The 21,919-nt window shown below is 46.0% G+C and overlaps 1 pseudogene; it reads left to right on the forward strand.

Annotated features, from left to right (window-relative positions):
- The first annotated feature begins 9,770 nt into the window (after positions 1-9,770).
- Positions 9,771-10,159, forward strand: LOC117090959 (annotated as a pseudogene).
- Positions 10,160-21,919: the final 11,760 nt, after the last annotated feature.

The raw sequence follows: 21,919 nt of genomic DNA on the forward strand, positions 1-21,919 counted from the left end.
GTTCCACCACAGGCACTGGAGAGAGAATAAAATTAGAAAAGACGATATTTGCTGAAGGAGTTCTATATACCCGAACCACTGCTTTCAAACACATTATCTCTCTCTATCCTCACTACAACCACAACTCCATGAAATAGCTATTATTACCCCAAATGACATGATGAGGAAGCTGAGGCTTGCGGAGGTGCAATTGCTTGCCCAAGGGCAGGTAGTTGGAAAGTACAATTCATTTGTTAATTCACCAACTATTTATTTGGTACTGTGGAATTCACATCTCTGTGTATTTTAACCTCTGTCCCCAAACAAACTTATGTGGAAACCAAAATACCAGTTTGAAATAAGAGTGGACTTTCACATTTGTGACTGTCTTGTTAGATTATTATTATTAGTTGTGGTAGTAGAATCTAGTAATAGTATTTATGTCAAAGATAGAGATAAGCGAATGTCTCTTTGAGCTTGTTTTCAGTATTAAACTATACCACTATTGCTGCTATAAATAACCACTTCTATATATTGAGCACTGGCCAGGTATATGTTCTCGATCTATGAGCTTTACATGGTTACCTCACTTCCATTCTAAGCAAATAAGTCACTCTTTTATCTTCATTTTACAGATGAGAAATTTGAAGGAGTCAGTCCACAATAATTTCTAGAGCATCTACTTTGTACTATCTGCTGTTCTAGGCACTGTGGGTTCACTGGTAACAAGGACAGAACTACTGACCCCCAAGGAGTTATGTTCTAATTAATGGTTGGGAGGACACAGATTAGGAATACAGAAACGAATGAGGTAACTTCTTTCACTGGTAAGTGCTTTAGAAGAAGAAATAGGGTCATGACATAGAGGATGACTGCTTTAGGAGGTCAGCAAGGGAGGTGTCTCTGTGGCGGTAACATTTAGTTCAAATTTGAACAACGAGAAAGAGGCAGAGACAAGCAAAAGCTGCACATGGGGAGGTCCCAGTGTAGGCACAGAATGGATACAGGTGGATTAAGGGGTTTATGTTCCACAAGCTGTTCTCTGCACTTGAACTCAGTGCTGTTCCCATAACCGATATTCTGAACCATCCTATTCTACTGCCTGCCTGGATACTCCATGAGCTGAGGAAGGCTGCAGGTAAACTATGACTCTGCTGGGTATTTTCAGGGAAGAATGGTCCAGAGCTGTCATTTCCCAGGAAGCCAGCCAATCTCTTAAGAAAATGCCAAGGATGCTTGTCCCAAGAGAAAGCTGCAAAACCAAGCCTTAGATACCTGTAGCTCTTGGTTGGCCAAAGGGTAAAACTCCGATGACAGCTCATGGTCATGTCCACTGTAAAGCAAGTGAAGTTGTCTCATTCCGGGGGAGCTGCTAAATGTCATGCTTGTCCTCCCCAAGAAGTCCAAATATAAGCTGTGCCTTTACTATGCTCTGGGTTGGGGAAGAAGGGGTTCTAGTATGTATAAGTTGGTACTTCTCAAACTTCAGTGTGCTCCCAAATCTCCTGGGGAATCTTGTGACAATGCAGGTTCCCATTCGGTAGGTCTGGGGCAGCATCTGAGATTCTGTACTTCTAAAAAGTTTTCAGATGAGCTGAAGCCACTGCTCACGCAGCATACACTGAGCAGCAAGACCATACAATGCTGAGTATTTCAGAACAAAGAAGAAAGATGACAAAGCAGCGATTGTACCAGCCACTGCTGATGGAATATTTATTAATCACCAGATGGCCTTTCATTTGGCCCTCCTGATATGGGTTGGGCATTGCCATTATCCCTGTTTTACAAGTGAGCCAACTGAGGCACTAAGAAGTTAAGTGCCTTGTCCAGTGTCACCAGATGGATGAGAGGTGGAGCTCAGGCTATCTGCCTTCCAAGTGCACCTCACCGCCTGTGTTGCTTAGGCCCCCCACTTTCCACCTGGAGGATAGAGTTTCCAAGTGGGTCAGAAGCTGCTCTCCAAAACTGGTTGGATTTCACAACTGGATTAATAGACTCCATGCTGTCTCATTTTAAGTAGGCGCACACCCAGAAATGTTAGGTTCACCTGTCAGGTGCAAGTGTTTCAGCGTGTTCATTGCCAAGACAGAGTTTGTTTGCCTTATAAGGAGGCATACAGCATTGCCTTTGGAAGGATTTTAGGTGTCAAAGGAGCCCCACCTGCGGGAATCTTGACAGGCTCGGCTAACCCCATTTTCCAAAGACCTCAAAACCCAGTGGTCTGGATGAATGACAAGAAATGTTTTGGGGGCAACATGAACCTGACAAGCTCTGCATTAGGTTCCCACCATTGTGGAAAACAGGTCAGTGGAAAGCACCAGATAATTAAATAAGTAACTTAAAAACGGGATGATGGGCTAAGTACAGACGTCTAGTTCTCAGGGCGTATAGCAGGGACCCTAACCTAGACCTGGACTGGGGGTTACTGCGGGGGTTTCATGGATAAAATAATGTGCTCCCTGCCCGGACAGCAAGGAAGTTTGACCCCACTGCTTGTCCTCCCTGCTCGATTCCATCAGCCGCAGCCTGTTCCAGGGTTTATTCAGCACTGGCAAACAAACCAATGCCACTTTCTCAAATAACAAAATATCAGTAGAGGTTGCCCCTCACTGAATCTCACCGACGGCAGGCACGAGTTTCCAACCCAGAAAGACATAGACTTAGAGGGAACTCAGAAGTATCAAGGATTCCCCTCTCCCCCTCCCTCCAACAACCACTGCTACCCCCACCCTAAGCCCTCCCCACCCTTCCTCTCTCCGCCTCTGCCCTCCTCCCCCCAGGAGACTGGAGGAACTTGGCAAGCCATCTCGTCGCCAATCAATCTGTGGTGTAACAATTAGCACTTAGGCACCACTCATGCTAAACACACGCTTAGAAAACACTTTAAAAAAAAGGAAGAAGAGTCATCAGAGGTAGAAGCCAGGGCAGCACCGGTGGGGGGACGCCAGGGAGCGGAGCCAGGAGGAGGCCTGGGGAGGAAACAGATCAATGCACTGCGGAATGGAAAGCATCTGATACCCTATTATTGACGAGGCCAAAGCACTTTGAGGCGTGTTTCCACCGTGAGCAATTAGTCTGCGAGACCGCAGGAGTTAAGCTAACACTGGTAGCCCCCCCATCTTCCAGTTGGATGACACTTTCATTGGGTAGCGAGCCCCCGCAGCAGTGGCGCCAGCCTGCAGCCGTAATGGGGCCCATCCGCGGAAGGCCGAAGGCTCCAGTCTCCCAGAAGGCCCCCCTTACGCCCCCCACCCCGCCCCGGCTCCCCCCACCCCACTCCCGGTAACAGAATCCAGTCGACACAGAGTCTGTCTGCGCGCCTGCGAGCTGCCTAAATTGATTGTAATGGTTTTATCACGCGCAGAAAGAGCTGGCTGTTTTCTCGCCTCTGCTGTCGGCTTTCATAAACGCCCAGGCAGGAGGAAGTGATTCCTCTTCGGGAGCACTGGATCAGATGAAAGGCAACTTTTGTTTGTTGGCGAGCAACTCGCAGCCTCCGCCACTGCCTGTCTCCGGCCCTGCTCCAGGCCTCCTTGCTGGCTGTGCACACAACAGAGACTCAGACAGCGTCCCCCAACTCACCCCACCCAACAAACAGCAGGGAGTGGGGGACTTGTTTCTGGAGCCAGTTCTGGGTTCATCTCTGGAGGCTTCAGTGTCTGGGGCAGGGAGTTTCAAGGACGGATTGGATAGAGAGAAGAGTTAATGAAGATGGCAATGATGATCAACAATGAAAACAATGAAGGTGAGGATGATAGCTAGCTAGCGTTTCTGAGTGTTTATCCCCAGCCAGGCAGTGTGTTTAAGCACATCGTAGATATTTCTTGGAATTCTCACAGCGACCTTATGAGACATTATTTCCCCCATTTTGTAGTTAGGGGAATTGAGGCATAAAGAAGCATGTGAAATGGTTAAGGTTATCCAGGGAGCAATGAGAGGAGTGAGGGGAATTAGAGCCCGGTTCTGCTGATTCATAATCTGGTTCATTCTCTATACACCGGATCACTTCCTTAAATTGGGTAGGACGAAAAGACATGCTGTCATAACACCTCGGGTACTGGGTGTTCCCCAGGGATTGCGGAAATTTGAACCTTCGAATAATTTAGACTTAAAAGAATCTAGACCCAGCCAAAAACATTGAAAGCTAAATGAAACACCCTTTGGTCCAGCCCCGCTTAAATATTCGCCAAGTTCTTTTTCATCACCTGGTCTCTAATCTCTCTGTTCCCTCAGCCTGGAATTCCAAACTCTACCCTAGATATTCTTGTAAGAATGCCTAGCCAGTCTTCAAACCTAACCTCTTCCTGGAAGCCTCTTTCTTCCTATCCCTTGCACCCTGTCTAGACTTCCATGGCCCCAGCAACATTTCTTTCCACTGTGTTTCTTTATTATCTGTCTTCCCATTAATGTTAACTCAGTGCGTTATTTGTTGAGCTCTTACAGTCTGCCAGTCTCCATATTAGGCTGAAAGCTCTTTAGGACATGTCTTATTTATCTTCACATCCACAGTGCCTGGCCCATAGTCTGGCCCCAGCAAATATCAGTTTGATGAATGATGACCAAGATCATGGGCCAGCCCCCTGTTTTTGCTAATAAATAAAGTTTTATTGGAACACAGCCACACCCATTCATTTATGTATCCTCCATGGCTGCTTTCATGCTACCGTGGCAGACTTGAGTAGCTGTGACAGAGACTGCACGTTCTACAAGCCTACAGTTTTACTACCTAGCTCTTTACTAGAATGTTGTCAGATCACTGACCAAGGGGATGATCGGATAATTTTCCGAACTTTTCATTTTGTTTTCTGTATGTAGCTAGCAAACAAGTGTTGAATAGTTACCTGTGCGGTTTCTACCCTCTAGTAAATTGATCGGACACATGGATCTCATTTTCATGTCTCCCTGTGTCCATAACTTTGGTAGGGCCCTCCCACACAGTTTGTGGCTTGAGCATGTGGCCCGTTGTGGACAATGAGGTGGTAACAATCTCACTGCAGACACTGGAAACAGTGATTTACTTATTTTATTTTCTGCTAGTCACCACCATGACAACACCCCCTGCTGGAAAGGTGTAAGTCATCCCAGCTGAGGACATCCTAAACCAGCCAGCCCCCAGCCAACCTGCCCCCTGATTACACAGATGCATGAGTAAGCTAGCTGTACCTAGCCCACATCAGTGGAACTAGACAACTTGTAGACTCAAGTAAGATGGTTGTTGCTTTGAGCCACCAAGTTCTGGGTTAGTTTGTTACACAGCAGTAACTAACATACATATACTTACGAGTGTACAATTTATGACTCCAAACCAGGCATTTTAATGAATCACCTGCAGAAATGACCCAGGCATGCACCATGAAGACAAGAATTCCTTTGTGTGTTTTGGAGGTGGGTGAAGACGGAGTGTAGTCTATTGTTTTATAATTTTTTATAACTTTTTTTTGAGATGAGGTGTTGCTATGTTGCTCAGGCTAGTCTCAAACTCCTGCTCTCCAGCAAGCCTCCTGCCTCAGCCTCTTGAGTAGCTGGGAGTACAGGCATGCTGTGCCTGGCACATTTATCTGTTCTTCCTACTTTGGAAACACCTCTGTATTTGGGGAAAGTGGTCAGAATCATTTAAAGAAGGTGAAATGCCAGTCTGCAGTAACAGTTTTCTGGTAACGTCAGGGAGTGATCCTGTGTTTCGCAGGAAGGACTAAGCCAAAGGATTTGATGCAACCGCTTTGGAAATTATCTGGATTTTACTGATCAGGGTATCCCTTAGCTGCATTGGCAGAAATAACCAAATCGCGATGTAACCATGAAATTGTGTGTCCGCCCTGGTTGTTTCTAATATTGTAGAGCATGGGTCTATAAAAAACTACTGGAACATGCCATTCTTCGCATTTCAAAGCCTGGAATTTAACCAGCAGATAGTTTTCTATGTGTTCTTGACGATTTCTTTTCTCTTCTTCTTCCCTCTGCTCCCCCGTTCTCTCTGTTCTTATCTCCTATTTCATGTTCTCAAGCTTCTCTGCATTTCTGCACTGACTTTGGGGTAGGGTGTCATCTGTCTTTAGTACACCCAGCACAGTAGGAGGAGCTGTGAGAAACACACTGAAGACAAGTTCATAATTCATTCCTCAACTAAAGGTGCTGACCCCTGCTTTTCGTAAGGAAACACAATGGCTCTCAGTAGCCTCTTGGTATTGGTGGGAATTTCTTGCCTACATTACATTCTGGATGAAATCTTTAAGGCTGCAATCCAGGCACAAGCAGAAGAGATGGCATGAAGACCCTATGCTCCCAGCACCACTCCCCCACAAAAAAAGAGAATGTGACCAAGGTCAAAATGAGCAGATGGATTGGGACGAGAAACCCAGAACTCCTATTCCACCCTGGAGCAGGACTCAGGCCTAGGGTGATAGGTGGTGAGTTATAATGTTTCTCCAAGAGTAAAGTGGGAAGGATGAGCTTTGATAATCCCAGGGGCCCATGCGCTCTACAACTATAGCCTGGGAGGATTCAAAGTGGAGTCCACTGTGATGATGGAAGGGAAGCTGAATAGCATGCAGTTTAAAGAAGTGCAAATGGATGTGCTTGCACCTGGCAGGTGAAGTCCTAAGTCTTTTATAAGGTGGTCCCTGATTTGGTCAAGATACTACTCTCAGGGATGTTGGGAGCAGAGCTGTCTCGGGAACAGGTCTGCAGTAGGGGAGGGGGTGAAGAATGCTGGCAGACGGTGTGGGTGAGCTGCATAGCAATTTGGAAGAGGACACATGTTTCCAACCCAGATCCCGCCTGAACACTCCCGTGGTCAGTGGGGTCCTATTTGAGCCACAATGAGGCTCAAAGATTGGTTTAAGTAATGAACTTGTGAGCCCATTCTATCCCATAAAACATACCCAGGCACTGCTAGAATGAATGAATGAGCATGTTTATTCATTTCCTGGGACTACTATAGCAAAGTACCATAGACTGGGTGGCTTAAAACAAGAGAAATGGATACTCTTACAGTTCTGAAGGCTAGAAGTTACAAATCAAGGTGTTAGCGGGTCTGTGCTCTTTCTGAAGGCTCTAGGAGAGAATGTGCTCCATGTCCTTCTCTTAGCATCTCCTGGTTGCTGGCAATCTTTGGCATTCCTTAGCTTGTAGATGCATCAGTCCAATCTCTGCCGTCATCATTACGTGGACCTTGTCCTGTGTGTCTTCACATTTTCCCCCTGTGCATGGCAGCCTCTGCCATTTCTCTTCCTCTTATTAAGGCACGTACCCCCATCATACTGGAGCAGGGGCCACCCTAAGGACCTCATCTTAACTTGACTCCATCTGCAAAGACCCTATTTCCAAACACAATCACATGCACTGGTATGGGAGTTAAGACTTCAATGTATCTTTTTGGGGGACACAATTCAACCTGTGACAACATGAAAAAAATAAGCCTATCATGGAAGATATCTATGCATTGGCTTCTAGTGAGGAGTTAAGGAGTTTTAAGGTGTTCCTTATCATACCCCCTTAAGCAGATTTAAGGTGTTCCTTCTCACACCTGCTCACCTCTGAATGCAGCTGCAGCTGCCGGGCAGAGATTCCTGCAAGCTCAGACTCAAATTGACAGTATGCTATCCAAGTGCGTACCGCACCTCTGTGAAGCTGTAGGAGGCTGCCGAGGCCATGAGCAGGAGACACTGGGGATGACCCTCAACCAGTGGCAGGTGGAGTTGGGGTATAAATGCCTCACCTTGATCCATCAATGGGACATTTCTGGGATGTATTCTGTACACTTCTCACAGCTTCCAGTGGTATTTATATCCCATTGTCTACATAGCTGCTTCATATACGAAGTAGCCTCAGCCAGGCGTGGTGGCTTACACCTGTAATCCCAGCACTTTGGGAGGCTGAGGCAGGTGGATCATGAGGTCAAGAGATGGAGACCATCCTGGCCAACATGGTGAAACCCCGTCTCTACTAAAAATACAAAAATTATCTGGGTGTGGTGGAGCATGCCTATTGTCCCAGCTACTTGGGAGGCTGAGATAGGAGAATCGCTTGAACCTGGGAGGCAGAGGTGGCAGTGAGCTGAGATTGTGCCACTGCACTCCAGCTTGGTGACAGGGTGAGACTCTGTCAGAAAAAAAAAAAAAAAAGAAAAGGAAAAAAAAAGGAACCTCCTATTGGCTTTTCCTTCTTCCTTGGCTCACTCTGTTCATTCCCTTGCACCTGAGTCCTGAGGTCACTTTGACCTCCCCACTCCGACCCTCCCCCACATGTTACCCCTACCACCAGTAAAACTACCTGTATCCAAGTCCTTGTTTCAGGCTCAACTTCTGGTGGATTTCAGACTAAGCAGGGAGAGAGAGACAGAGAGATGGGAAATGGAGAGGATCAGAGATACTTGTTTTTAAATCTAGAGCCTAGCTCTGGCCCTTTAAAGAATGATAAGAACAAAACTATTTGCTATGTGCCAGGCATGGTGCTAAGCACAGTATATGCACCATCTCTTATAATCCTACTGTCATGAGTTGAACTGTGCTCCCCAAAATGATATGTCTACATCCTAATGTCTACAATCTGTGAATGTGACATTATTTATAAGAAAGGTCTTGCAGATACACAAAAAATCAAAATTAATAGATGTTGCTGTGGATGTGGTGAAAAGGGAACACTTCTACACTGCTGGTGGGAATGTAAACTAGTGCAAGACCTATGGAAAACTGTGGCGATTCCTTAAAGAACTGAAAGTAGGCCAGGCGCAGTGGCTCAAGCCTGTAATCCCAGCACTTTGGGAGGCCGAGACGGGCGGATCACGAGGTCAGGAGTTCGAGACCATCCTGGCTAACATGGTGAAACCCCGTCTCTACTAAAAATACAAAAAAACTAGCCGGGCGAGGTGGCGGGCGCCTGTAGTCCCAGCTACTCAGGAGGCTGAGGCAGGAGAATGGCGTAAACCCGGGAGGCGGAGCTTGCAGTGAGCTGAGATCTGGCCACTGCACTCCAGCCTGGGCGACAGAGCGAGACTCTGTCTCAAAAAAAAAAGAAAAAAAAAAAAGAACTAAAAGTAGAACTACCCTTTGATCCAGCAATCCCACTACTGGGTATCTATCTAGAGGAAAAGAAGTCATTATATGAAAAAGATACTTGAACACACATGTTTATAGCAGCACAATTCACAATTGTAAAAATGTGGAACCAGCCCAAATGCTCATCAATCAATGAGCGGATAAAGAAACTGTGATATATATATATATGTATGTGTGTGTGTATATATGTGTGTGTGTGTATGTGTGTATATATATATATATATATGATAGAATACTACCATAGAAAGGAATGAGTTAATGGCATTCTTAGTAACCTGGAGTAACCTAATCATATGTTCTCACTGATAGGTGGGAGCTAAGCTACGAGGATGCAAAGGCATAAGAATGACACAACGGACTTTGGGGATTCAGGGGAAAGGGTGGGAAAGGGGTGAGGGATAAAAGGCTACAAATTGGGTTTAGTTTTTTTGCTCGGGTGATGCGTGCACCAAAATCTCACAGATCACCACTAAAGAACCTATTCATGTAACCAAATACCGCCTGTTCCCAATAACCTATGGAAATTAAAAATAAATTTAATTTTTTAAGAAAGAAAGGTCTTGTAAATATAGTTAAGAGTCTCAAGATGAGAACATGCTGGATTATCTGGGTAGGCTCTGAGGGACAAGAGTCCTAGTGAGAGGCACACAGAGGAGAGCTACACATGGAGGAAAGTGATATGAAAATGGAGGCGCTCTTTCTCTTCAGTGAGGCGGCCGAGCTGCGGACTCAGAGATGCAGATCTTTGTGAACACCCTCATGGGCAAGACCATCACCCTTGAGGTGGAGGCCACTGACACCACTGAGAATGTCAAAGCCGAAATCCAAGACAAGGAGGACATCCTGCCTGACCAGCAGTGTCTGATATTTGCGGGCAAACAGCCGGAGGATGGCTGCAGTCTCTCAGACTAGAACATCCAGGAAGAGTCCACCCTGCACCTGGTGCTGCGTCTGTGAGGTGGCATTATTGAGCCTTCCCTCCACTGGCTTGCCCAGAAATACAACTGCAACAAGATATTACTCTCAGGGATTTGCGCCAGTGCCCTGCTCACCCCTGTGCTGTCAACTGCTGCAAGAAGTGTGGCCACGCCAACAACTTGTGCCCCAAGAAGAAGGTCAAATAAGGCTTTTCCTTCCGCGAAGGGCCCCATGGCCCTGGGGCTCAATAAAGTGTCCCTTTCACTGACTGGGACAGGGCAAAAAAAAAAAAAAAAAGAAAATGGAGGCAGAGTTTGGGGTAATGTGTCTATAAACCGAGGAGTTCCAAGGACTACTGTCACTGCTGTCAGCCACCAGAAGGTAAGAGAGGAGCCGGGAGCAGATCCTCCCTCCCAGCCTTCAGAAGAAACTAGCCCTTTGGACACTTCAATTTCCCACTTCTGGCGTCCAGAACAATGAGCGAATGGATTTCTATTATTTCAAACTATCCAGTGTGTGGCCATTTCTTGCAATAACCCTAGAAAATGAATACGCCCACACAATTCTATAAGTTAATGATTACTGTATTAATATTCCACTTTACGCATGTGGAAACTGAGGCATGGGGAGTTTAGTTAACATCTGAGTGGCCAGGAAAGAGTGGAAATCTGAATTTAAATCCACCTGTCTAGTGCAATGTCGTCCTCTTAACCATGCGCTAGACTACCTTCCTGAGAGCCGACTGCATATTTCTTCTGTGTAGAAGGAGAGTTGAGGAGAAATGAGAAGCAGTTTTTGTTATGGAGATTTGTATAAGACTGGGGTCCAGGCAGTTCTGTTTTAGGGCCTTGGGTGACAAAAGGCATGCGCCATGGCTCACACCTGTAATCCCAGCACTTTGGGAGACTGAGGTGGGCAAATCAGTTGAGGTCAGGAGTTTAAGACCAGCATGGCCAACATGGTGAAACCTCGTCTCTACTAAAAATACAAAAATTAGCCAGGTGTGGTGGCAGGTGCCTGTAGTGTCAGCTACTTGCAGGACTGAGGTACGAGAATCACTTCAACCCGGTAAGCAGAGGTTGCAGTGAGCTGAGATCATGGCCCTGCACTCCAGCCTGGGTGATAGAGCAAGACTCTGTCTCAAAAAAACAAAGCATGTACCAAGAAGATCATGAATAAACTTAATAAATGAGGGCTATCCCTGGCCAATCTAAGCAGTAACTAGGGAAAGTGACAGCAGGTGAGTAGGAAATGATTCTGAGGGTCGGCAATTCCACAGGTAGGGGCCATGAGTTAGAGACCGGTGGGTGTTTAAGTTAACATAACCTTCAGATCTGGAGGCTGGAAAGTCCTGGGAAGGCTTGGAAGGATTGTCACCAGCAAATGAGCTTTTGTTACATAGAGACTCTCTGTAGGCCATATTTTAGAGAGAAAGGTCACAGAGTGGGTGGGAGGAGGCCTTGGAGAGTGAGGTAAGCTTAGAGGTGGAGAGAAGCCAAGAAGGAAGTAGGCAGGGGTCAGGATGAGAACTTGGAAACAAAGGGTAAGTCCAACTTCTCGTGGATAGTCACTGCACCCGGACAGACAGTGACTCTGCAGCCAGGTGGCTCCCAGCCAAACCAGCTGGACTTGTGGGGCATGGCATATCCATTGCCCTGCACAAGAATAAAGATGATTGAGTTGTTAAGGGAAACTTTTAGATGAACTAGAGGGAATGTCTTCCTCAAAGTTGATGTGAATAAATGGAGAATCAGAGCTCTAAGAGGAAAGCTGGTACCTTCAATCCCCAAATTAGAAGCTTCATGGATTCATTAAATGAGTATTATGTGCCCAGCTTGGCACCTGCTGCTGGATTTTTTTTTTTTTCCAGATGGAATTTCGCTCGGTTGTCCAGGCTGGAGTGCAGTGGCGCAATCTCAGCTCACTGCAACCTCTGCCTCCAGGGCTCAAGTGTTTCTCCTGCCTCAGCTCCCAGGTAGCTGGGACTACAGGATGTGTGCTACTAGGCCCAGCTAATTTTTTGTATTAGTAGTAGTGATGGGTTTTTGCCATGTTGGCCATGCTGGTCTCAAACTCCTGATCTCAGGTGATCTGCCCGCTTTGGCCTCCCAAAGTGCTGTGATTACAAGTGTGAGCCACCATGCCTGGCCAGGAGTCTTTTCAAATAAGAGAAATAGCATGTTTGAGGAGATGTTTGTTATTTGACTGAGGAAATAAAGATTATATATGAAACTCTCTGGAGAAAATGGCGCAATGGTGCATATTCACAAACAGAATGATGTATTTTAAATCTAACTTCCAAGGAAGATGAGAGAAGGTGGTAATAAGGTAGACATAGAAGATAGACTCTTAGGTTGCAAAGAGAAGACACAGAAGATTAACTTAAGCCCTAGCTCTAAATACACATCACACATTGCTCTCTCCTCTCCTTCCATGACCCATGGCAGACATCACTAATCCATCGTGGTACTCTTTCCTGTCCAGGCTTCATGTTTGCAGACACTGTACTAGACAGGCACCACCAGAGGTGGCATGAGAAGTGAAATCCCCTAACTCTCCTACCCTTAGGTCATGAAAGTTTATTTTTTAAAAATGCAGGGAAGTGTGAAAGCATAGGGAATAATACAGTGTTTCCAAGATTAGGCTATAGAGCAAGCCTCATGGAAAACAAGACCAGTGTTTCACTTCCATTCGGGATCCAGCAGTAGTTCTAGTAACCTTGATTCAACCTGTATCTCCCTCAGAGAGAGAGGGAAAGACAAAGAATCTGATAACTGAAATAATTTGTCATCAGCCAATATAGCATGACAGTGGTTATTCTCAAGATAACTTATAGATGGCTGAGTTTTATTATGAACCCTTCATTTCAATTACATTTACATTGAATGGTAACTGTTTAATCCAAGGGTCAATAAACTTTAATAAAAAGGGCCAGAGAGTAAAACTTTTTGGCTTTGCAGGCCATGCAGTTTCTGTCACAGTGACTCAGTTCCATCATTGGAGCACAAAAGTAACTGTAGATAATACACAAACCAATGAGTGTTGCTATGTTTCAATAAAACTTTATTTACCCAAACAGGTGCCTGTGGCCTATACTTTCCAACTGTTTTAACCAATCGACTGTGGCCAGGGTGGTGGGATCACAGAGTACAATAATGACATCATTATGCAGAAGGAACTGTGTTCTTCTTAGAAGACGACCACATGCTTTATGCTTTGCAGGTGTTGAGTGTTTACTGGACTCTCTGGGGTAGCACTGGAGTCAGTAGCTGGGGCTATGCTTGTCAGAAACAGGTTCTAAAAGGTATCTGGTGGTTTTTAGTAAACTAAATTGCATTTATTTTTGATACTTTTTTCTGATGTCTTCCTCCTATTACCATTTCCTTTTTGTATATAATAGAGATGGGAAATAGGTGGCTTGCCTATTATGATTCCCTATTGCCTCAGTCCCAGCAGACATCACTAATCAATCACAACACTCTTTCTCACTGAGTCCATACATGACTCAGAATCCCTCTTAACATACAACAGTCACAACCAATCAATCACAGGCAGCTCTCAACAGGAAACCAGTTTGCTCTGATAGAAGAAAGTAGAATGGAGGAATGACAAAGAGGTTTGAGAACAGACAAGTTCAAAATGGAATTAGAACCAAGATTCCCAACTCCTTCCTATCCCTGGGCTAAAACCCTGCTTTAACAGATTTACAGTAGACAAACCCTGGGGAAGATTTTTAAAAACTCCTTGTCAAGTTGTTAAACATTTTTCCTGTTTTGGCAGATGTTCTTACTCTGCCACTTTTAAGGGTCTGTGGAAACTGCATTTCAGCTACTTCCTAGGGGAGCCTTTGGTGGAGTCTGGTCCATCTTTCTAATTGAGCTGGGAAGAACATTGCAGCACAGATGTTTGCAACCCCTTACAAAGTTCCAGACCTGGCAGTCCATCCAATGTGCCCCTGTGTCAGGCCCAGAGCCCCAGTGGGGTTTTTTTCCCTGCTGTTGGAGCAGCCTTTGCTCCAAGTCCACTGTGAGGAAATGGCACCTGGAGGAACATTGCCTCTAAATGTTTCCCCTCTGATCACCACCTTCCAACTTGCATTGTTAAGAGGGGGAGAAATCGGCTTTTAACACCATCCAGTGACTCTCCTTAAGCACCTGCTTCTGCATTTGATCTAAGAAACTGGGGAAGGTCAGATCTGGGCCTGGAAGGAGTGAGAGGTCTTGTCAACAGGCCATTCCGGCTGTGAGGGAACAGGAATAATCAGAGGCAATAGGCTGGCTGTGGGGCAGTCAGAGAGCTCACCTGGAAAATATTTCAGGAGAAGCTGTCATGGGCATTCTGAGTGCCGACAAGATGTGTCAGGGAAATCCACCGGGTGCTTTTAGGAAGCAGTCATTTTCTCTTGCAGAATCTTGCTGGGCTTTCGAGTTAGGGGCCCAGAGGGAGTTGGCTGGCATTGAAGAATTAGCCAGAAGAATTGGAGCAGCAACTGTGGGAAAATCAGCATGTCTGGGGCTGGAACAAGGTTTTTTTTTTTTTTTTTTTCCTAAATCTGATTTGCTCCCATTCTCCCTTCTCTGACCTCGCTGGTGAATGTAAGCAAATGATTTGGCCTCCATGCCCCCATTTGCAACCTGTGGTACAGTGGGGATGGGCATGGGCTCCAAATCATACTTTTTGGATTTGAGTCCCAAGCCCACCACTTGCTAGCTGGGTGACGTTTGGCAGGTAACTCCTCCTCTCTATGTTTGTTTTCTCATCAGTAAAATGGTAATAATAATAGCTCACACCTTGTAGGGTTGTTAGGTGGGTTAGAAGAGCTAATTCAGGTAAAGGATTTGGAACACATGATAAGTACTGGTATTCAGTTGGTGTATATGTTAGACTGTCCTTCCATTTCTATAAAGAAATACCTGAGGCTGGGTAATTTACAAGGAGAAGAGGTTTAATTGGCTCATGGTTCTGTAGGCCGAATGAGAAGCATGATGGCAGCATCTGCTCAGCTTCTGGTGAAGGTCTCAGGAAGCTTGCAATCATGGTAGAAGGTGACAGGGAGCCAGCATGTCACACATTGAGCATGGAAGCAAGAAAGAGAGGGAGGTGCACTTTTAAACAACCAGATCTTGTGTGAACTCACTCATTACCAAAGAGATGTCATTAGGCCATTGATGAAGGATCCACCCCCATAATCCAGACACCTCCCATCAGGCTCCACTTCCAACATTGGGGATTATATTTCAACATGAGATTTGGAGAGGACAAATATCCAAACATATCAGTATATACATGAAGTCAGGTTTATTGATGTATAATTTACATTCAATGAAATACAATATGCACTTTTTCAATGTACAGTTCAATTATTCCTCATGAATATTTATGGGCATGTAACCACCACCACAACCAAGCTATAGAACCCCTCCATCACCCTGAAAGGTTTCTTCTTTCTTCTTCCCTCACCCCGACCCCTGCCAGGCACGGATCTGATTTCTGTCCCTATAGTTTTGACTTGTCCAGAATGTCATTTAAAGGATTCATTCTGTGAGTAGCCTCCTGTGTTTGACCTTTTTCACTGTGCATGGTGCTTATGAGATTCACCTATTTTGTTGTGTGTGCAGGAGTTTGCTCCTTTTGATTGCCAAGTAATATTCCACTGTGGTAGTCAGTTCTTGCATTGCTATAAAGAAATACCTGAGACTGGGTAATTTATAAAGAAAAGAGGTTTAATTGGTTCACAGTTCCACAGGCTGTACAGGAAGCATGGTGGTATCTGCTTGGCTTCCCGGGAGGCCTCAGGAAACTTACAATCATGGCAGAAGGCAAAGAGGAAGCCAGCACTTCACATGGCCGAAACAGGAGGAAGAGAGCGAGGAGGGAGGTGCTATGCACCTTTAAACAACCAGATCTCTCAAGAACTTACTCACTATCTTGATAACAGTACCAAGGAGGAAATCCACCCCCACAATCCAATCACCTCCCATTGGGCTCCACCTCCAACACTGGGGATTACATTTGAACGTGAGATGTGGGTGGGGACACGAATCCAAACCATATCAGTATGGTTGTTCCCTATTTGGTTTATTTATTCACCTGTTGAGAGACATTTGGGCTGTTTTCAGTTTTTGGTGATTATGAAGGATGCTATTGTGAACATTCACATACAAGTCTTCTTGTAGATGTATGTTTCATTTCTTTTGGGTTAATTCCTTGGAATAGCATTACTGGGCAACCTAGTAAGAGTATGTTTGCTACAAAAGAAACTGCCAAACTGTGTTTTCAAAGGGCTGTACCATTTTGCATTCTTACTTTCAGTGTATGAAAGTTCTAGTTGTTTCACATCATTACCAGTATTCCATATTGCCAGTTTCTTTCATTTTCTTTTTCTGGTTTAAAATTTTATCCTTTCTAGTAGATAAGTAGTGCTATTTCATTATGGTTTTAATTTGAATTCCCTAATGATTAATAATGGTGAGCATCTTTTCATATGCTTAGTTGGCAAATATGTCTCTTCTTTGGTGAGGTTTTGGGTGTTTTAGGGGTGAGAACAGAGTTTGCACGAAGTCACTTACTCTTATTCTTAATAAGACTGGAGTTCAAGGTAGAGGCCATATATGTGTGTTTGGATTTATTCTGTTTTGAGTGGTGGATGAACCTGTGTAACTGAAGGAAGTTGAGGGTTCAGACTGGTACTGGCTGCAGTTGCTTCTGGTTTTTTGTTCCCCTCCCTTGACTCTGCCTTCTGCTGTATTGGCTTCATTCCTGGACTCCCTACAGCTGCCTCTGGGAGCTACAAGTCATCTTCTAAGGGGGAAGGATGGCAGCAGTGCTCCGGGAATCTCGATCTCCCCAAACCCAAGGTCAGCATGTGGAACACATGCTTCTCTCCTAGCTTTCACACCGAGCGGTTTTGTGAGGCTCATTAGGTCAGCTGGCCATCCAAGAAACAATCACTGTGGCTACTATCTAGGTGATATGTCTGCCCTGGGAGCTGGGATGGGGCCCATGCTAGCTTCATGGGCTAAGGGTGGGGGAGGAAGGCTAAAGGCTAAAGGTTGAATACAATGAATTGTTAGGCCTAGCCTTGGGGGACTCCACTCTGGCCTCTTTGGGCTATGCCCCTTCCCACAGGATGGGAAGTCCATGGGGCCTAGGGGAAGACTTTGCTCTGGGTACGTGGAATCCCTGAATTCCATACTTTAATAGTTCCAGGCCTTATTCCAGGCTTTGCATAGACCTCCCTGCATCTGTCCTCCCAGCAGATTCTGATGCTTCTGGTCCTAGACCCGAGGGACAGTTGTTAAGGGAGTGGCGGGATATGGATGCAGTTTGGATATAGAAACCAGGATACCCCTTGAGTGCACTTGAGGCCTGGGGGTATGGAAAACTGCGGTGGAAAGAAGCTGGGCTGCTTTCCTGACACTTCATGTTCCTACGGGAAACTCTGGAAGCCTGAAAAATATAAATTCAAAGCTGTTCCCCTGGCCTCAGCTTCCTTCAAGGAACATAAAGGCTGAGTCTAGTGAGATGCATGCTAGGGGCATCTTATGAGCAGAGCTTGCCCACCTTGGACTTGGAGAGGTGGAGAGAAACCTTGGGACCTTGTGGGACTTAGTTTGTCCTCCTGCCCTGTGTGTCATTGGGTCCTCCAAGAATCCCATACCAAGGTAGGATTCAATGTGCAAGCATTTAATTAAGAGAAATACCTATGGGAGGAAATAAAGATGGAGCCAGCTGGGGAAGGTTGGGTGAGCCATGCAGGTCTGACCCAGAGTAAAGGAGAGAGGAAAGGAAGGCAGGGTGGAAGTGTTCTAGACCATGGTGCAGCCTAAGGAGATTCAGCAAAGCCATGGGGGGAGGAAAGCGGATCCTTAAGCCAAAGTCCACCATCCATAAAGTCCCATGTGTGTCAGAAACAAACCTGCCTTAGTGTCCCTGCCTTGTCAGTCACTGGCTGGGGGCAGCCATGGGAAATGCAGCCCCTCCTGAGCAAAACAGTGATGAATGTCATAGTACAGTGATGAATGTCATAGTTCAGTGCTGAGGTCCTCCGTCAACTTCACCTCCTGTAGTTAGAGGTCTGCAAGGTGCCCCCTCATGGCCTCTACACCTTGAGACCTCACATATTAGGGGTGAACCTGACTTGATCCCTAAATAAGGAAAGTTACTGGAAAATTGGGAAGTGGATTCTGGGGACAGCAAAGACTCTCAGTGACCCAGGACACTGAAAACGAGCAAAATTGAGATATCCTGGGCCTTGGGAATATTGCTTTGAGCTCCATACAGCCAAGCAAATCCGGACTATCAGTCACTTTGAGAATGGAAACCAGGACTCCCAGTCTCTGGCCTTATCCCTAGTGGTAGTTTGGGAAAGCTCCTACTCTTACTAGCACATGAGTCACCCAGAAATCTTATTAAAATACATCTTCAAATGGCCAGGCATGTTGGCACATGCCTGTGGTCCTCGCTGCAAAGGATGCTGACATGGGAAGATTGCTTGGGCCTGGGAGGCCAAAGCTGCAGTGAGCCATGATTGCACCACTGCACTCCAGCCTGGGTGACAGAGTGAGACCCTGTGTCAAACCAAACAAACAAAATACACTAAAAATGCGGCTTCAGAGTTGGCAGTTCTGGGCAGGGAGTGAGAGGTGTGTTCCTCAGCCCCCAGCAGATGCGGATATGGGGGTGCCTTGGCCGCATCTTGAGCAGCAAGGAGATACAGCTCTGGCATGAAATGGGTGCTTGAGAAGAGGTAGTTCTGATAACCCTCGTGTTTCCCCAGAAGAGGGCTGTGTAGATCTTTTGCTCAGACTCCCACAAACATTTCCAAATGGGGTCATTTCTCCAGAACCGTTGCCAACTGGGGAACAATGAAGTGACACGCAGCGGTGGCATGAAGAGAGGCTAATGGCCGGCACGTGCTTCCCTCGGCAGGTGTGGGGAAAGCCGGACCGGCTGGAGGGGAAGCCTCTAATTGGCGAGGGAAGTCGCTGGACTTAAACAGGATGCAGGGAGAAGGTTCCAGCGGGGCTCCACGGTGGCCTTGGGATTGTGCTTACAGGGGGCACACCAAGAGCAGCAAAAGCCAACTCATAGAGTCGGCGATGAATCTTTGTGTTTCAGCAGAAGGAAAGTGGAGCCAGGAAGTGAAGCCTTTCCTGGTCGTTGAACTTTCCATTACGGGAGCGCCCCACTAGATGCAGGGGATGCTTCTGAAAAGTCCCGTGAGCATTCAGTCCTATTTGCACAGCACGCGGCACGGTATTGTTTATGCAGCAGAGTTTTTCAATGATCTGTGTTTGTACACTTAGGGCTGCTGTAACAAATTACCAAAAACTTTGTGGCTTAAAACGGCGGGAATGTATTCTCTCCTAGTTCTGGGCGTAGGAAGTTTGAAATCGGTAGCACGGGGCTGAAGTCAAGGTGTCTGAAGTCAAGGTGTCGGCAGTCCCTCGGGAGGCTCCAGGGGAGAATTAGTTCCGTGTCTCTTTCAACTCCCGGAGGAAGGCTCTGATTGGTGAGGGACAAACAGACTGAGATACTACCCGTGTGTGGTGCTTAGAGACAGGCTGCTTGGGTTTACATCTCAGCTTTGCCACTTGCCAAAAGTATGACCTTAGGCAAGTTCCTTTTCCTCTCTGAGATTCAGTTTCTTCATCTGTAAAATGGGATTGATAATCATACGTGGTAGTCCTCAGCTTGTGTTAGCATCACTCCGATCTTGGCAGTGGTGGCTTGTAATCTCTCTGCTCCATCTTCACAGCACTTCCTTCTCTGTGTGTGTCAAATCTCCCTCTGCCTCCCTATCTTTTTCTTTTCTTTTCTTTTCTTTTTTTTTTTTTTTTTTGAGACAGGGTCTTGCTCTGTCTCTCAGGCTGGAGTGCAGCAGCATGATCATGGCTCACTGTGCAGCCTCAACCTCCTGGGCTCAAGTAATCCTCCTGCCTCAGCCTCCCAAGTAGCTGGGACTACAGGTATGCACTACCACACCCAGCTAATTTTTGTATTTTTTTATAGAGACACAGTTTCACCATGTTGCCCAGGCTGGCCTCAGTTAACTTCACTTAACTCCCAGGCTTAAGTGATCCACCCTCCTCGGTCTCCTAAAGTGCTGGGATTACAGGCATGAGCCACTGTACCTGACCAGCCTCCCTCTTACAATTAATGTGTTTAGGATCATTCGCATTTGAAGATCCATAACTTCATCACATTTGCAAAGATGTTTTTATTTTTATTTCTATTTTACCACGTGGGGTAAAACATGGTAAAAAATATTTAACATTCACAAGTTCCAGGGATTCAAAAGTGGATATTTTTCGGGGCACTACTTCTCAGCCTACCATGTTATCTATCTCCCCTATCAGGATATAAGCCAGTTGAGGGCAGGGATTTCATCTGTCTTGTTCACAGTTATGAACAAGTGCCTATAAGAGTTCTAGACATGCATTAGAGGCTTGATCAACATTTGCTAAATGATTGAGTGAATGAATTTCTAAGGCAAGAGGAAGTTAGTTTGCTATTGAGAGACACTCGCACAGAATCCTTTTGTGAAGGGTTTTTGGTCCTCTGAATAACTGCCTTTCATTCATGCTCTTAAAAAAGTGAATCTTCCAGCATCTCAGTGACTCCGTGATGCCTACCTTCCCCACACAGGTTGAGAGGTCATTCTTACCAAGAGCAGCAAAGACCAACTCATAGAATCAGCGATGAATCTTCATGTTTCAGCAGAGGGAAAATAACTGCCTTTAGCTCACATTGCAATCGCTGTACCTTTTCATGCCAAAATTTCATTGAAAGTGTCCAAGAGCACACAAACAGACTGAAGCACCGCCTGTGTGAGGTGCTTACAGACAGGTTGCCTGAGTTTACACCTCAGCTTTGCCACTTACCAGCAGTTGACCTTAGGCAAATGCTTTTTCCTCTCTGAGACTGTTTCTTCATCTGTAAAATGGGATTGATAATTATACTTATCTCATTGAGTCGTGGAGGGGAGTTATCCACCTGATAAATCTTGAGTGCCCAGCGTGTATCAGTCACTGAGTACTCAGTGGGATGAGCACAGCATAGCCTCTGTCTGCCAGGAGCTTACAGTCTCTGGGAGGTCAGGAGAGTGAGGCTCTGTTGTCCTGGGCCACTCCAGCAGTGCTCACATGTTCATGATTATTTTCATTCTTTTCTTTTCTTTTTAGACTTAGTCTCACTCTATTGCCCAGGCTGGAGTGCAGTGGCGCAATCTCAGCTCACTGCAACCTCTGCCTCCCGGATTCAAGCGATTCTCCTGCCACAGCCTCCCAAGTAGCTGGGATTAAAGGCATCCACCACCATGTCCAGCTAATTTTTGTATTTTTAGTAGAGACAGGGTTTCACCATGGTGGACAGGCTGGTCTGGAACTCCTAATCTCAAGTAATCTGCTGGCCTCGACCTCCCAAAGTTCTGAGATTACAGGAGTGAGCCACCACCCCTGGCCTCTTTTTTTTTTTTTGAGATGGAGTCTCACTCTGTTATCCAGGCTGGAGTGCAGTGGTGTGATCTCGGCTCACTGCAGCCTCTGCCTCCCAGGCTCAAGCTATCCTCCCACCTCAGCCTCCTGAGTGGCTGGGACTACAGGCACACACCAACACACCCAGCTAACTTTTTGTATTTTTAGTGGAGATGGGGTTTTGCCATGTTGCCCAGGCTGGTCTTGAACTCCTAAATTCAAGTAATCTGCTCGCCTCGGCCTTGTAAAGTGCTGGGATTACAGGAGTGAGCCACTGTGCCCGGCCTGTGATTATTTTCATTAATAAAAAGTCATTATTGTTTTCCTTCCTTATTATTGAGCACTGCATCTGCAACTGTCATCCTTTTTCCTGCTTGTGACTTTGTATCTTGGAACTGAGGGACACTGAACCTTGGAACTGAGGGGTCAACCTGGGATTCCAACAGAAAGAAATCTTGTGCTCAACCGGCCAGGGTAAATAGGAGGAAT

Source organism: Trachypithecus francoisi, unplaced genomic scaffold (genome assembly GCF_009764315.1).
Source record: "Trachypithecus francoisi isolate TF-2019V2 unplaced genomic scaffold, Tfra_2.0 Lachesis_group11, whole genome shotgun sequence".
Taxonomy (NCBI): Eukaryota; Metazoa; Chordata; class Mammalia; order Primates; family Cercopithecidae; genus Trachypithecus; species Trachypithecus francoisi.